Raw genomic sequence first — 5891 nt, 5'->3', positions numbered from 1 at the left:
GATGCTCTGCCTTGCTCCCGGCCGCGCTGCGCATCTGCGTGCAATAATTCTTCCTTGCATGCAATAACTCTTCCTTGGCTGTGTAACACCCACTACAAAGGGAACCTTTGCTTCCTCCCTCCTTCCCAAATTGTTACAGAGCATTACACCCCCAAGGGATAGCTACCATCCAGCTTCTCGGAAGCTTCTCTGCTGCCTTAGGTTGCTTCCTTTTGGGTGTTTGGAAAGAAGCACCAGTGAGCAAAATACCAGCTGCAGGGAGGAGGTGCTCCTTCCAAATGGAGCACGGAGTTTGGGGTCACCATCACATCCCGCAGGGCAGAGGGGCTCAGCTGCTGGGAGATGACACGTTGCAGTCGTACGTACGCATTTCTGCGGCTCGTAAGTGGTGTCAGCAGGACTTGGAGGGTCTCCGGACCTTCCTGTTCCCACCAGAGGGAGAAGGGCTCAGCGCAAGGGTAGCGGGAGAGGAGGATGCTGTTACCGCTAGATGTCTGTGCAATTCATTCTGGGTGGGGATAACTGGGCTGGCACCTCTGTGAGCTGGAAAATGTGAGCTCTGTTTTGTCTCACTGCCAATGCTGATGACAATATGAAATTGTTCTCATTAAAATATTGCAGGGGCAAACTTCAACTTTTCATCAGTTGGGAAGCCATGCACAAGTGTTCGGCTGTGGGGTCAGAAACAATGAAAAGGGGGTACAGGGAGGTCCTCACATCAGCAGAGACTTGCCCTTTGGGTGTCAGCTGGTTGAAAACCAACTGCTTTGAGGAAGGAAACACAATTTGCAAATAATGTTCTTGCGACTTTCCCCTCCCACAAAGTTGTGGTGTGTGTGGGGAGACCAGCTCTCCTGCAGAAATCAGTTCTGGTGATGGATGTGTCCGTGACAAACTGCTTCCTAGGAGGAAAAATCCCCCCATGCTGGAAGAGGAGGAGAGGTAACACAATGCCTTTGAGCTCCTCTTCATTGGCAGCCTTCCCCCGTGGAGTGCAGACGCTGCCAGATGAGCTGCAGCTCTCCATGCTTCTCTGTCTCCTGGTTTGCAGACCTCTCAGAAGTAGTCCCTCAGCTCCTGGGAGCCAGCAGACCATGGGCTGAGACCTTCTGCTCTAGCGGGAACTGAACTGAAGCTGGGACAGTTCAGGCAGGAAATAAGTGACATATTTCCAGCAGTTAGCAGTAATGAGTCACTGGAAGAATCTGCCCTGGGATCTGCGAGCTCTTCCAAGCATCTTTTGACTCAGGGCTGGATGCCCTCCAAAGGGATGCTCTGCATTGGCCATGTGCTGAGGACGTGAGGATGCTGCTTGGGTGATGTTCTCTGCCTGGGGCTAGGCAGGAGGTTGGACAAATGACCTTAATGATCTACAAATCACTTATTGAATGTCCAAATAAGTGGTTACAAAGCAGTAGTGGAGCAGTACGATAGGGATGGTTAAGGCGCTGGTGAGTGGGGCCATGGCTGCTGGAGTGGGCTGCTATGGCTTTGTGGGCTGCACGTCCCACAGATCTGATCTGTAAATTGTGCGTGGGGTGCCCTGAGTCCCAGCAGCCAGTCGTGGTTTTGGGCACCAGCACGACTCCAGGCACTGAGACAAGATGTCTGTGTCTGTCTGTGGAGTTGCCCACTGTCCCTGGGATGGCACAGGGAGCTCTGTGGAGCTGCATTGTGGCGGATTCGTGCTCCTTCCAAGCCTTTCATTGTGTGGCCACCCTCTGATTTTCCTGTTATAGAACTGAAAACAGGATGGGAAGACATGAAAGCTCAGACATTTAGTGGGCTTGGGGTGATGCCCAACACAGGGACTTGCTCCCCTTCTACTGGGTGCTGCACTGAGTGCTGGGATGAAATGGGAAGAGCCTTGTTCACTTCCCGGCTTTCCCTGGAGGGGTTGCTGTAGGGGTCCTTCCTCAACCTTGAACTCCCATGGGGTCCATGTGTCACAAAGGCCACTGGCGATGGGGGACACGGGTTGCTGCTGGGAGGGAGCCGATCCTGTGGGCTCTTGTGGAGCTGAGCTCCTCTGGGGTCATGGGAGAGAGCGAGCTGTGGTCCCCTTCCAGTGTCGGGGGGTTGGGGATGGCCATGGGGGGAGGAGGTGACACAGGCTGTACTGGGAGCAGGCTTAAGAGGAGTCTGCTGCAATTCAGCAGGTGAAGGCAGGTAAAAGAAACAAAGCAAACCCGGGGTGTCCCTTCTCCTGGAAGTCAGCAGGGCAGCAGTTTTCTGCACGGGCAGCTGAGTCTCTGCCGTGTTACACCGACACAGACCCAGACACCGTTAACTTTCTAACCCTCTCTGAGTACACTTTATACCTTTGATCTCTGCAATATCTTGGGGCGATGGATTTCAGGCTTTAGTTGCACTGTGAGCTTCTATGACAGCCATGAGGACAATTTTTGTCTTGTTTTCTAATCCTTTCCTGGCAATTCTTGCCACTTGACTTGCTGCTTTTCAGTCTGAGCCTGTGCTGGGTGGTTTCCCCTGGGCACAACTTCACACTTCTTGGCATTGCATTACCTCTGCTGCTTGATAGCTCCGCACCGTGAGCTCTTGGAGCTCTTTTTGGCTTTGACTGCCCTAGACTATTTGGTATCACCTTTGCCCAGCCACCGCTTCCCCCTGCTTTTGGGTGCTCTGTGCCCACTCTGCACCTGTGGGCCTTTGCTCCACCTGAAGTGCTCTGCAACCAAAGAGCTGATGGTTTATTCCTACCCTTTTGTTTCTTATCTTTTAGCTAGTTGTCTGTGCAGAACCTGACCCTTCTCTTTGCTGCCTCTTAGCTTAATTTCTGTAGACCTGGAGGAGAAAACCCTTAGGGAGGCACATGCTGCTCAGGTCCCTGTGTGCGTGCTCCCCTGGTCAGGGGTTCTCTCCGGGAGCCATCCTGCTCACAGCATCCCATACCGATCCCGGCTCCTTGCAAATCTGCTCAACTGCGAGGCTCTGCTGAGCCCCCAGCGAGGCTGGGCTGCCCTTTGGGTCCTGCATCTTCTCACCCCCTCAGCCTGCCTCTCTGCCTGTGTGCCCCTTCAGTGCCCCGCCTGCAGCTCACCAGGTTAACGCTCTCCTTGGGGCACAGAATGGAGCCTGGAAGAGCTGGATTTGGTGCTGATTTGGGCTCCCAGTGCTTGTGCTGCGCAGCCCTTACCAAGTCTGTGTGCCTGACAGAGCAGCATCTGAGTGCCTGGATGTGCCTGCAGTGATGGTGTGGGAGATAATCTCCTTATTTCTCCCCTGCCTCCAATTCTCCCAGCAGGTCCAGACCTCCGTGTTGCCTGTTTCCAGCTCCCAGGGCTGTGCAATAACTCTCTGGTGGTCTTTGCTGGGACCGTTGATGAGCACTTGTCCCAGGAGGATGGGGCATCTCTATCAGATGATCCTCCCTGATGTCTATGGAGCATCAATTAGCCTTTACATGTTTCCACCCTCATTTACAATGCTGGATTTGACCTGATAACCTAGCAGCAAGGGGTTCTGCTGCCTGCTCCTGGCCACATCCCATCCCAGCCCATTCCCTCACTGCTGGGGGGGAAATGTGGGTGCTGCTCCCAAGGCCGTATGTGTGAACTGGGGCCAGTGTTAATGTGAGCTGCCTGGGGCAGACCCTATAAGCTCTGCCTCTCCCAGTGGGATTTTGAAGGGGAAAAGTAACCAGAACCCTCCTCTTCCCTGACGCCCCTTCCTCGACAGCCCACACTCGGTATCCCAGAGTGAAGTAAGACAGATCCAGCAAGGCATCGCAATTAGCTGTTGTGCCGGGACCTTTGTTAGGCTGTTTGATGGACCCCTTGAATTCCCACCATCTCCAGGCATCAGCCTCAGGGTCCCTAAGCCAGAGGGAAGCCCAGCAGCTCTGCTGTGGGACCGTGCTCCCTCCGCCCTGTCCCAGCTCCACGGGGCCTTGACACGCTCCCCTCCTCGCTCCTGCCCCTCTCCCGGGACATGTGGACCCCTCGCTCTTTGGGAGCCTGGGATGAAATCCAGGTCTTGGGGAGAAGCTGTGAGATGCCACCGTCACGCAAGGTGAAGGTGGCAGGGTTGTGGCTCTTGTCCCCTTGCTCAGGGCAGGTGGGGAAACCGTGGTGGCCAGCAAGGAGCGAGCCACGTCCCTGTCGTGTGCACAGACACGTCTCTACTCAGTAAAATATTTATTCCTCCATTATTTCACAAGAGTTGTTTTTACAAAAACCTTACAAAAATTTCCAAAACACAGACAAAAAAAAAAATAAAATAAAATAATCCACCATGGATCTTGTTACAAGTAATTGAAATGTACAAATAGAAAGGGCGAGAGGGAGCTTGGATTACAATAATCCCTCTGTCCTGCTACCCCTCCGTGGGTGCAATTGGTATCTCGTCTCGGTGAGTGTGAGTCTTCGGTGTTGACTGGCAAGCTGCGATAAGCTGCCAAGAGCACGGCGAAGGAGGGGCCCTAAGATTAGGAGCGAATGTTTTCAAATATATATATACATATAGATATTTAGTGAAGAAATATTTATTCCCTGCTTTTTTTAGGTTTACAGAAACGGCATCTGCAAACTATTAAATGGGTTTATTTTCATTAATGCTCTCAAAGAGGCAGCGACATTTATATCCCTGTGGTTTCATCTTGTATAACCGAAAAAAGAGACCTGTGCTTTCCATGGGAATAGGAACCCCTGGGTCGCCTCATCCTGCCCCAGGCAGCGTTTTGATGATTTGATCCACAGCGGATCTGTCTTTCCCCTTGGCCTGGCATGTCTCAGCTTTCGTCAGGTCTCTGTGCGGTGTCTCACTGTGGTCTGGGGAGCTGCGTGCTCCCCTTCTGGCATGACGAATTGGGGGGATACCAGCCCTGGAAATAGGGGTGGGGGACACCGGGTGGGTATTTAGGGTGACTTTGTTCCCTGGATGAGGTGGGCAGTGTCGGTCAGGCTGTGCCCCCTCCCTGCCCGCTGTGCTGGAGGAGGAAGAGGAGGCTGTTCCCAACCAGGGGGCTGTGCTGGGGGGAGCAGAGAAAGCCAGGGCTGGGGGCAGGATGGAGGGGCTGGTTCAGCCCCATCCAGAGGAGATGTGCTCCTCTCCTGGTTCTCCCATCAGGTCTCCAGCTCTGGGTGCTGGGTGAGTCCCCCTGGGCAGGCGCTGCCTGGGGTGAAGGTGAGGGTCCTGGTGTCGCAGCCGCTGGGTACCACGTGTGGCTGCAGTTAGAGCCCAGGTGGGAAAGGGAGAGGATGTTCCTGGGAGCGGTGCGGACTTGGGTGGGCACACGTGTATTGGGTACACTTTCGGCCTTGGTGTCACCCACCAGAGGATGTTTACCTGGAGGAAGCACCTTAGCAATTGCTGTATTTGTCCTCAGATCTACTGCTACAGTCCCCAGCGGGGCTAAGCCCTTCTAGGCAAGTAGGGGTGCTGCCTTCTCCATCCAGGCCACCCATCTGAGCTGGTGGTATCCCCCCGCTTGGCTGGTGGCTCTTTGCAGTGGGTGAGGAAAGGATGGTCTGGTTTCCAGAGGGCTTTGTCCACAGGGTAAAACCTCCATCACTCCGCCTCATTCACCATTGCTGCAGTATTGGCAGGGGAAGGTGGAGGGTACATCTCCTTGTGGCTCAGCCCCATGGGTGAAGGACTAGGGTGGTGTAAGCCTGGGGAAAGGTTGCCCACCCTGTGTCCATCCCCCTGCAGATCCCACCTTGCAACCTCATTAGGCTGCACAGCAGGGTGAAATGTGGGGGGAAACCATTTCCTTTCTGCAAAACCAAAAAAGCCCACCCCCATGGAGTTGCCAGCCCCAGACCCCCACAGACATCTCCAGAGCTGCCGACGGGGAGCCTGTGCCTCTGGAAGGCGAAGCCTGCTTTGCCGTTGGCACGAAGCGCTGGGAGCCGCCTACTCAGCTGAAA

Source organism: Cariama cristata, unplaced genomic scaffold, assembly GCF_000690535.1.
Source record: "Cariama cristata isolate BGI_N322 unplaced genomic scaffold, ASM69053v1 scaffold30440, whole genome shotgun sequence".
Lineage (NCBI taxonomy): Eukaryota > Metazoa > Chordata > Aves > Cariamiformes > Cariamidae > Cariama > Cariama cristata.
The sequence above is the reverse complement of the archived record's forward strand: the minus strand, read 5'-3'. Positions refer to the sequence as shown.